The sequence below is a fragment of the Pteropus medius genome, unplaced genomic scaffold (assembly GCF_902729225.1).
Source record: "Pteropus medius unplaced genomic scaffold, Ma_sr-lr_union100, whole genome shotgun sequence".
Taxonomy (NCBI): Eukaryota; Metazoa; Chordata; class Mammalia; order Chiroptera; family Pteropodidae; genus Pteropus; species Pteropus medius.
This window is the reverse complement of record NW_024347791.1, coordinates 5,754,535-5,766,027: the sequence shown is the minus strand read 5'-3', so window position 1 is coordinate 5,766,027 and position 11,493 is coordinate 5,754,535. Positions and strand designations below refer to the sequence as shown.

The 11,493-nt window shown below is 45.3% G+C and overlaps 1 long non-coding RNA gene across 2 annotated transcripts in view; it reads right to left on the bottom strand.

The window, feature by feature from the left end:
• Nucleotides 1-8,330, bottom strand: part of LOC120614921 (uncharacterized) — a 117,304-nt gene extending 108,974 nt beyond the window's left edge. Inside the window, exon 1 of one of the 2 annotated variants that reach the window (XR_005656136.1) lies at nucleotides 8,149-8,330. This is a non-coding gene — a long non-coding RNA (uncharacterized LOC120614921). Of the gene's footprint in view, nucleotides 1-3,534; nucleotides 3,586-8,148 lie in introns of those variants that run through there. The other variant, XR_005656135.1, reaches the window with a different exon arrangement.
• Nucleotides 8,331-11,493: the final 3,163 nt, after the last annotated feature.

Sequence of the window (11,493 nt, the reverse complement as noted above, 5' to 3'; positions counted from 1 at the left end):
AAAAAAAAAAAAAATCACTGGCCCACACTCTTGAAAAAAGTCAAGGTCGTGAAAGACAAAGCCAGGAGATTGTTCCTTATCGAAGGAAACTAAAGAGATTTAATTAAATTCAACACATGATCCTGGACTGGATCCAAAACCAGAAAATTGTATTTTTTTTTTCTTTATCTATAAAAGACATTTTTAGGTCAATTGGCAAAATTTGAATAATGTCTGTGGGTTAGAAATATAATTATATCAATGTAATTGGCCTGCTTTTGATCATTATAAGAGAATGTCCTTGTTTCTTGGGGAAATACACGTTGAAGTATTTAGAGGTAGAGGACCTCTACTTCATGTCTGCAACTTTCTCTCAAGTAATTAAAAAAAAAAGTAATGACAATATGTATAGAGACAGAAAATGATACAAATAAACATGGTAAAATGTTAACTTTGGGGAAATCTAGGTAAAGAATATTCAAGAATTCTTTGTACTATTTTTGCAACTTCTCTATAGATCTGGAATTACTTCGAAATAAAAATGCTTTGGGGAAAAAAAAACACAGAAAATCGATCTTTTCACATTCGATGATTGCCTCTGAGTATATGAGATGTGGAGCAAAATTTCTTACAGTCTCACCTAGAGACACAGCTTCCCTGCAGAAGAGGCCTCCTTGTTGATGGTAACCAGCAGATTTGCCTTTCCAAGAGAGAAAATAGGCCTAAACTATTCATTGGGCCCTTTATATGAAAAGAGAGACATTTTAAAATTAGAAGACATCTTTCTCTCTTGTCTAAAGGACAAAGCAATTCCTCACCCTTTTCCCACTTCTAAAAATTGTCCATGGTTATACTCATCCTTTGACACCCACTCACAAAACCCTTTTCTGTCTGCCAGATTTTCACAGGCTTCTAAAGAATGTGGTGAATACGTTGTCGCTGAATGTGGTTCATTTGCGCAAAATTCCTCATCCTCTTTTTCCATGCCCACTTTCATCATCCATGCCCTTTTCTCCAATAGGCCACTTAAAAACAGAACCAGAGAAGAAAGACAGGAAGAAGCCCACATTAGAAAGAAGCCAAAGAGGGAGGGGAGGCTGCAGTTCATTCAGTTAGAAAGCATTCGTTTAGTGAGCCCTTGCTATGTGCTGCCATCCCGGGGTCCCAGCAGGAAAGGAGGCAAGCCTGATCTGCCCTCGCAGAACTTGCTCTGGGAAAGAGATGTGCAATCTGCTGATCAAAGCTTGCAGACTTTCCCATAAGGAGAGGTAGTGGATGCAGGGCCCAGGGGATGCTTGTCAAGGGAAATCTACACCTGAAGGATGACTACATGTTAGTTAGATTGGGGGGAGTTGGGCAGAGAGAGGAAAAAGAATGCTTTTCACTCATAAAAATAAACACCCATACTTTCTTAAAGCAAAAACAAACAGCACTGTTGGTGGGATTGTAAAATGGTGCAACTGCTGTGGATACCAGTATGGTTCCTCAAACTATTATATAAGAATTACCATATGATCCAGCAATCCCGCTTCTGGCTATCCCGTTGACCCTTGAACAATGCGGGGGTAGCGCTGCCGACACTTGCACAGTCGGAAATCCACGTATAACTTTTTCCAAAAAAAACTATAACTGGCCCTTCACATCCACAGATTCAACCAACCACGGACTGAAAATAGTATTTTGATCTGTAGTTGGGAATCTGTGGTTGGGAATGAGAAAATACTGTTGGTTAAATCCACAGATGCAAACCCCACAGATATGAAGGGCTGACCATATTTATTTTTTGAAATCTGCATATAAGCGGACCCGCACCATTCAAATCCATGTTGTTCAAGGGTCAACTGTATATCCCAAAGAATTGAAAGAAAGGTCTCAAAGAGATATTTGCATACCCATATGGTGTTATTCACCATAGCTAAGAAGTAGAAGCAACCTAAGTGTCCATCGACAGATGAATAGACAAATAAAATGTGGTATATACGTACGATGGAATGTTATTCAGCCTTAAAAAGGAAGGAAATCTTGTCACATGGTACAACATGGATGAACCTCAAGGACATTGAGCAAAGTGAAATAAGCAGGTCACCAAAAGACAAATAGGGCATGACTCCACCCACTTACATGAGGGACCTTACATAGACAAATGAGACAGAAAGTAGAGTGGTGGTTGACAGGGGCTATGAGGCGGGGACCGGGCAGTGGCTTTTTATTACATATAGAGTTTCCATTTTGCAAGATGAAAAGTTCTGGAACTCTGTTCCACAGCAGTGTGAATATACTTAACACAACTGAACAGTTCACTTAAAAAACGGTTAAGATGATAAATTTCACGTTTTGTGTTTTTTACTACAATTAAAAACACACTGATCACTGAATTCTAACCCAAATTCAAACAAAATATTTAGAGGATGATGGTGATGGTGATGATGATGGCTACACGATCAGGTGCCCTGCTATTCTGTGTCTAAATCGGCCATAACAGAAAAGTAACTTCAGCGTGGCTTTCCCATCCCTTCTCTGCCACTGTAGCCCTTGTCCTTTACTGTCTTGTCATATGCCACTCAAACAGCTTCTCACCTTTAAAATTCTCCAAGCTAGAGTCTGGCAACAGTCCCTGAATCTCCCCCAAACACCCACACGTCCCAAAGTTCTCCCAAGAACTCTCTAATTACATACAACTGCTCAGCAGAGGCTTAGAGTCCATGAGTTTGCAGAGCTCAGCCAGCATGGGGGTGGTGGGGACAGACTTGTCTCTTTCCTGGTAGACCTCCCTGTTCTCTGTGAAGAATTCTCTTCGAGCACCTTTGGCTTACGATGAAAAGGGGGAACTCCTGAGCTCCGACAACTTTCTGCACAGAAATCCTCCTTCCTCCTTTTTTCATTTGTCTCACCTCTTGAACATTAGCCGAGCAAGTGAAGCTACAGATCACAGACCTGGTCTGAGACTAGCCTGACTTGGATTGTCTAGCACCATGTTTTCAACTGGGGCAATGTTGTGCCTTCTGCCCCTCAAAGACATTCGGTAATGTCTAGGGACATTTTTGGTTGTCACACCTCCAGGGGTGCTACTGGTATCTAAAGGGTTGAGATATTGGGGTGCTGCTAAGCATCCTATAATGAGCAGGTCAACCCTTCATAACAGGGAATTATCTGGTCTAAAATGACAAGAGCGTCAAGATTGAGGAACCCTGGTCTAGTACCTCCCTTTGTATGATGTTGGGGAGAGAGGAGAGGTGCCTACAGTTCTCAGGTTGGGGACATTAGTCAAGAGTATAAAAAGTCCCATTGGACATCCTTTACTGTAATAAGAGCAGCTCCTGAGGGAGAGTGGCTCAGGCTGGATTAATCCAGCAGCTCCATGATGTCATCAAGAACCTTTTTTTTTTTTTTGAGGGGGGAGGAGAGGGGGACATCTTTCCACTGTGCCATCCTCATTGTGTTGTTCTGTCTACTTAGGCTGGCTCCCCTCATATTTCCAAGATGGCTGCCCCACCTCCAGGTATCACCTGCTGACTACAAGGTCCAGAGGCAGAAAAGAGAGTGATTCCTCCTTACCTTTTTACTCCACACGAATAGCCACTCCCAAACACCCTTGATGACTTCCCCGCTTGTCTCCTGCCAGGATGGCACCACCCGGCCACACCCAAACCTGTGAGGGCAAGTAGAAGAGTACTCTGATTGGCTTTCACCAATCATGATCCATCCCCAGGGCTCTCCACAGCAGCACAGCCACCCATGACCTAAAACCGAATCATTGTCCTGGTAGCAAGTACAAAGTGGAATGCATGGCTGTTGTGTAGCAAGCCAACAGCATCCACCACATCCTGATCCAGTGTCTCTAGCCTTCTCTCACAGCTCAGACAACTCGATTTCACATAGAGGCTCTAGGGCAGTGGTCCTCTAACTTAAACAGGAATCATTGTCGACTGGGGACAGAAGCTTCTGCCCTGGGATCCTTGCAGATTTGGCCCTATGTCGCGCTTCGTCTGGCTGTTCATATCCTTTATGATAAAATGGTAATTTAAGTAGAGTGCTTTCCTAACGTTCTGTTAGGGCGTTCTGCCGAATTATCAAATGTAGGAGTTAGGGGTCATGAGGACTCCCGAATTTGTAGCCATATCGGCTAGAATGTGGATAGCCTGGGGACCCCCACTTGTGTCTGGCATCCAAAGTCAGGGCAGTCTTATTGGGGACCTCGCTCTTTAACCTGTGGGACCCAATACTAACTCCTGGTAGTATCAGAATTTAAATGCCTTGTCCGACATTCACTGTTGTCAGAGAATTGTTTGGAGAATGCGCTTAGATAATCGCAGCAATCGCTATGGTAGGAAGCAAGAGCCCCGATGCACACTCAGATTTGTGTGCATCCAGAGCCTGAGCTCTCAACCCAGGGTGACAGTTAAGCACTACGCCAGGGGGCTCCATTTACATTTTGCATATGTGAAGGACGCTCCTGCCTGCTCCTGCCTCGTGCAACGCACAGCCCTGCAATCGCTTCCCCAGTGTTGGCCAAACTTGCCTGTTCATCAGAATCATCTGGGGCACTTATTAAAAATAGGGACTCCCAGGCCCCTCCTCTGAAGATTCTGATTCAGTGAGTTTGGGTGGAGCCTGGGAATTTTTATTTTTAACAAGCTCCCCAGGGGATTCTGACAATCAGTCAAGTTTGGCAAACGCTGCACTGTGCGGCATTCACCAGTTTCCTTACTCAGGTCTATGCATCTGCCATGTAACCCAGCCCTTTTGTGGCCCAGTTATGTCTGGGTACCCGATACATTCTTATGCAGAGATTCTAAGAGCTGGATATAATCGTTTCCAAGTTACACACTGTTGCTCAGTCTCACACTTGGAAGAATTTTCATGCATCAGGCAATATGAATCCAACTCCGCATGGCCAAAGCCAAACCCATCCACAGCCCCACTCCTGCTTCCAGCTCATCCTCCTACACTCTCAAACTCTGCAGATGACCCAGCATCTGCCCAAATGGCAGAGCCAGAGATCTTTGGCACATCTTTGTTCCAGTTTCTCCTTCACTCTTCACTTCCTGGTCACTGTTTCCTAGTGATTTCTTCTTCCTACAAAATACAAATCAGGCCCTCCTCTTCCTTCTCACTGCCTAGACATCATCTTGTTCCACTTCTCACCCCAACTACCTTCCTAATAAGGCTTTCTGCCTTCATCCTTTGCCCCCACCCTAGGTCTGCCATCCCAGAAGAGGAAAATTACATATTCCAGCGATGGATACAATAGTATCTACCATCGCACATGTTCTTCTCAAATCTTGCCACTGCTCCATCAAGAGGTGGGGTCTTGAATATGGGCGCATGTTTGTGAGTATTGCAATAGATAGAGTATGTAGAAGTGATGCTACATAACTTCTGAGGCTAGCTCCGAAAAGGGGATTCAAATACCACTTTGCCCACTATGACACTCACTCTTGACACCTTCAGTCTTTATCTATGTCTCCGTGTCAGCAGTCAGCTGCCTGAGACAGCCATGTAGCCACATGGTCCTGGAACTACGTAAAGAGAGATGCCCGACCAGCCCCCAGCTGCTGCAGCCTTGACTGCAACCACATGAGAGATCCCAAACCAGAACTGACCAGCCGAGCCCTTCCCAAATTCCTGACCCAAAGAAATTATGAGCGATAATAAAGTAATTGTTGTTTTAAGCCAGGAAGTTTTATGCAGCAGTAGCTAACAGGAGTCCCATCTCATGGACACACTGGCCAGAACCATATGAAGCTGTACTATTCAAAGTGTGGTCCTCGGCCCAGGGCTGGAGAGCGAACTTGTTGCCAGTCAGTGTGGATATTGAGAGTAAGTGTTTAGAAGCCTTTGACAAGAGATTTTATGCTTGTTGAATCTAATCATTAAAATAAAATAAAACAAAACAAAACAGAGAAACTGGACTTGTTATTTTGTCTGGATTTCGTCAGAACTGGGTTCAAAGAGCAGTGGGGAAACCACTTTTGAGGGGTCGGTGAGACACGGACCCTCTCGGAAATTGCACTACATTGAAAAGATGTAGAAAAGTCATGGGGAGGAGTGAGGGAAAGAGAGCCAGGCAGAGGCAGTAAATGAGGGGCTCTCTTTCTAATTCAAGAAGAAGTGTGATATGTTCACAAGATTGAAAGAAAGCAAAGTGCCCTGAGACAAGTCCTCACTTTGGGAATCCCTTCAACTGCATATAATAGAAAACCCTACTCCAGTGGCTTCAAAAAAAATCGTGCTTGATTTTTCTCATTGTGTCAGAATCTTGTCCATGACACGCCCATATCCTCTTGGCAGTGGACGCTCTGCACGCCAGCCGGTCTTCCAGCTCTACAAACTTGCAACTCTTGGAGGGCTTTCTCCAAAGTCACAGTCACTCGGTCCTTGGGTAGGATAACTGAAGTGTGTGCTCTACACCGGCTCCCAGGGTCCCCCAGCAGCAGTACGCTCCAGGTGCCCAAAAGTTATCATACTTAATGACCCGCCCTTTATCCCTTTTCTTCCCATCCCTGTCTCATGGCTTCACTCCCTTATCAGTGTTTCCTGGGATCACTTACCAAATAAATTACTTGCATGCTGCGAAGCTAAAGCAGCATAAGTAAGACAGAGAATGGTAGGTGACAGATGCTGGAGAAGTAGGCAGGGAGCAGAAAGGCAGGGACACACAGAAGTTAGTGGCACAGCCGGAATTACACCCTGCTTCTGAGCTAGTGAGTCGTTTCTTCTCTTTGGGTTGCATTGCACTAAGAAGTCAAGAAGCAAAATCAATAACTTCCAGTTGCCTTCAAAACGATCTTGGTGATTCTTCCTACAAATGACCTCACCTATGTTCTTACTTTTTGGAGCTTCCTCCCTGCACGCAGCACCTCCCACAGAGCATTTCTGATACTGAGACCAAAAATAAACAGAAGAAGAAAGAAAAAAACCATGTAGGAGCTGGGAGTGCCTTACAGGTATGTGCACATCAGTTAGCGTACGGTGAAAGAAACAGAGCATTTGAAGTTAAATAGGCTGCTCAGCCTAATGTGCCTCCTCCATCTCCAGCTGCGTGACTAAGGGTGACCTTCTTAACTTCTCTGTGCCTCCTCTGTCAACACAGGTACGCGCATAATGCTACTATGCTGCCTCATGACAAAATAAAATGGAGAACACGGAAAAGCGCCTGGGGCGTGCCTAACACACAGTAGGTGCTCGGCAATGGCCGGTCTCCTCGCGTTTCTTCCCACACACTCTCCCTTTCACAACGGAATGAAATATCAAGATGTGCTGGCCAAATAATCAACTCCATTTGTCTGGCATGTCTCAGCCCACTCGCTTCGCATGATTATTTCTATGAGGCTGATACCTCATTACAATAACACTGCACTCTAATACCAGTGGGCCCATTAACAGAGGCCCAACTAAAATAAAACCATTATAATCATGGCTCAGATTTAATCACTGGCTAGTGAGCTCCCCAGTGGTTTGACCAAGAGCCAGGCAATAGTCAAATAATCAAACTGCAGATGCCGGGAGAGCAAATCGGCTTAAATTTAAACAGTGGCAAAGACCCAAACTACGGTGGGGAGAACAGAGAGATGAGGAGCGGGGATGCAGCCTAGCACAATGTCGGAACTTCCCTTGCACAGCCCCCCAAGTTAATTGGCCCATAAAATAACCAGGCTTGTTAATGAATAATAGGCTCATTCCTGAGAGACACCTAGGTCAGGCACACGCTCGCCCGGGGCCTGCTGGCTGTTGACTCTGCTCTTAAAGCTGAAAGGGATCCCAAGAGTGGCATGAAGGTAGAGGTAATGATCTCCATCCTACCGATCACTCACAGGGACACAGCTACTTACCAAGCAGATTCTGAGTCATAGAACCAGTAATGATGAGAAAGGAGAGGCAGATCAGTTTGGGGAGTGTGGGGGAGTCGAAGCTTATACAATTAGAGAAAAACAAGACAAAACTGAGCATATAAAATATGCTTGGCCATCCAACACCACCTTGCATGAAAGAGTGGTCACCCCAACACCATCCGACCCAAGAAATGTGAAGGAAAGGAGGTGAAGTGAAAAGAGACAGTAGTCTCAGCCACTGCAGTTAAAATGTCTTATGAAAACATACAGCTATGTAAACATGAAGCTAGGGCCCGTGAGAGGCCCCGAAGCTTCATTAGCTTCATGGTAAACCCACCTCTAATGAACGAAGACGATGAACTTGTGAGTTTTCCATATTTCTCTTCCCGATGTCATTCCATCAAACCAAGAACCTTGATGCTACCTAACTTCAGAGCGAGGCTGCCGCTAAGAGCGTGGCCTAACCAGGTATGGGGAGCAGGGCGTATCTGAGGGTGAATGTCCTCGGGCACATCAGACTGTTTCCCAAACCAAAACATGAAGGGCTTTGATTACTCAGGTTTCGGTTCTCCCTGATCCATAAGAAATCGTACTGAAAAACTGCATGCTTTATGACATAGGCAGACACTGAAACTCAAATTCCTCCAAGAAACCTGGACATTCAAAGAGAATTGTGGTTTAGACTCTCAGTGGGGGCGGGTGGTCAGTGGCTGGAAGCATCCCAGTTAAGAGTGTGGGTTTTTAATTAGGTGGATTTGGGCTCAAGCTCTGGCTCTGCCACTTACTAGCTCTGTGACCTTAGGTAACTTCCTTAACTGCCTTCAACCTTGGTTGCCTCCTATGTAAAAATGAGGTAATGATAATATAGTTCGTAGAGGTGGAAAAAAATTAACTAAGATAATTCACATAAAGCACTTAGCCCGGTTTCTGACACATAATCATAGGAAATTAAGGTTCAGTAGGATTAAGAATAAACCTACTGTCCCTTCCCGTTTGAGAATGAATGTTTGTTTCTACTCCCCTGTCCCAAATTCATATGTTGAAGCTCCAGCCTCTAATGTAACTGTATTCGGAGATAGGACTTTAAGGAGGTAAGTAATGTTAAATGAGGTCATAAAAGTGAGTCCCTGATCGAAAGAAATTAGTGTCCTTATAAGAAGAGACTCCAGAGAGCTCCCCACCATGTGAAGATACAGAGAGAAGGCAATTATCTGAAAGCCGGGAAGAGGGCCCTCAGCAGAAACTGATCCCGCCAGACTTCGATCTGGGACTTCCATCCTCCAGAACTGTAAGAAAATAAATGTCTGTTGTCTAAGCCACTCGGTCCGTGGTATTTTGTTAGGGCAGCCTGAGCAGACTAATATACTTCCATGGATCAATCTTTCCCATAGATAAAATCACTGGCCAGTAGGTCCTGTATGTCTTCTGTTTTCCAGCATAAATAACATCTCCAGTTTCCTTACTGATGCTTCCTAAGAATGAAATGTCCAGCTGGGTGAACCTCTCCAGAATCCAATCAAATAGATTGGATCTAATAGACTGATAAAATATATCAGTGGCCCTCTCAAATGTTTGCATCCAACATTGAACTTCCTCTTCCCACATGTGATCAGACCAGAAGGAAAGCAACATCCAGACACACATTAGGCTGGTCCTTCCAGCCTGGGTTCTCATGATCTCAAGAAAGAAACAGACATGCAGACATGCATAAATAACTTCCAGTGATGGTCTTATTGCAAGGATCCTTGGAAAGGTGACAAGGATGGAGAGAGATCAGCACATTCAACATCAACAATACAATAACTTCATCTTATTCCTTCTACTCTGAGATGGCTTCAAAGCAATGGAAAATGGTGCCTACCAAGGCTCAGAAAGCAATTTAAGTCAAGGGGCCCATTTCCTCTAATGGAGCCAGCGTTTATTTTTCCCATAGTGCAGGCGTCCTCAACCCCCGGGCTGCTAACCGGTACCGGTCCTTGGCCTGTTGGAAAAAGGGCCGCACAGCAGGAAGTGAGCGTCCGGCAAGCCAGTGAAGCTTCAGCTATATTGGCAGCCACTCCCCAGCACTAGCATCACCGCCTCAGCTCCACCTCAGATCATCAGGCATTGGATTCTCATAAGAGCACTGGTCCCTGTTGCCAAAAGGTTGGCAGGCACTGCACAGTGAACATGAATTTTGATTGTCCAGGATCCCTTCCATTTGTGGATGCGCTCCTCCCCCACTCCAAGCACTATCTGGGGATGGTCAATTCCCCACTCCAGCTGTAGGAGTGGGCCAGTGATTCAGAATGGCTAATCAGAACATTTTCTCTCTAGACACAGTGATTGGACAAGAAGTGGACACATGTCCTGAGCCAAGCAAATCAGTCTTCACTGAGACTTTTCTGCTAAAGCAATCTGAGATGACTTCCTGTTACGGGAAGGGTATGAAGTTATGGTTTGGAAGGGTATGAAGTTATGGTTTCTAGCGGTCATCTTCCTCCATTACACAAAGTTAACCTGTCTAAAGGGGCTGAGGAATGAGGCCAATGCAGTGAAAGAGAAAAGATCAAAGAGAAATAGAGTACTAATTTTACTTTTTCTTTAAGCTAATTTGAATTAGGTTTCTTCCTTCCCCGCCCCACCCCCACCCCTCATCATTTATATCAAAAAGAATCCTAATACCCTCCCAACACTGACTGGACATTTTTAGCACCTTTTGCTGGATGGCATTCTCCCCCATTACTCCCTCATACTCAGAAGTGGCCAGTCTCCCTTGCTACCTCATCTTCTGGCCGTGCAGTCTTCAGCTGCCAGGTGACATGGGTAGCATCACGCCGACAGACCTCTGCAAAGCATGCTGCCCACACTGCAGCATTTAAAGCAGGAGAAGCCAAGATGGGGCTGCTCTGCTTAACTCTATGCCAGGCACCTTTAAACCTGCAAATATAGTTAACTGAGAGAAAGGTAATGGAGTCTGCCAGCCTAGCAGACTCAACAAGAGAGAGCAGTTGAAGTTTTCGTGTTGTACCAGACTTCCACAGCCGGGACTGTGTGTCTAGTGTTTGCTCTGGAGAGAGACTCTGTTTGTCTGTCTTGGCTCGTTTGTGTGCTGAGGGGAGGGTGGGATATGGGGAGCCAACATCTCTGTCCACAGGATACAGAAACATGAAGTTGGCTTGATTAGAAGGGTGTCCAAGCCCTATGACATGAGACAGGAGACACCAGCTCCTAGGGGGAAAAGCACATACCCACGTGTTTTTTTTTGACAGCCCAGTGCAAACGAAACAGAGCTGTTCCTAGGCCCCCATGTCCTGGCCTCTACCTGGTTGGTAACAGCACAGACGGGAAACAAGAAACCAGAGCTTGATGGCACTTCCTTCCCCTTTGTCCCATAAGACACTTTCACGGATGTCAGCTCATGTGAGTGTCACACCAAGCTTGAAGACAGGAGGGATGAGGGGACAGGGCAGGGGTGAGTCTCTTCTATGTTTTATGTGGGGAGGAGACTAAGGTTAAGTGAGATTAAATCGCTTTCTCAAAGCCACACTGTCCATCCTGTGCCTCACTTTTCCGGTCTCAGCCTTTCTCAGCTGTACTTCATATTGGCTCACTGATCCATCCACTCACAAAACCCATGAAGCTTTCAGCAGTCCCTGTGCTATCCTGTCTGACCAGCCCTGGATTGAGGCAGAAATTTCTT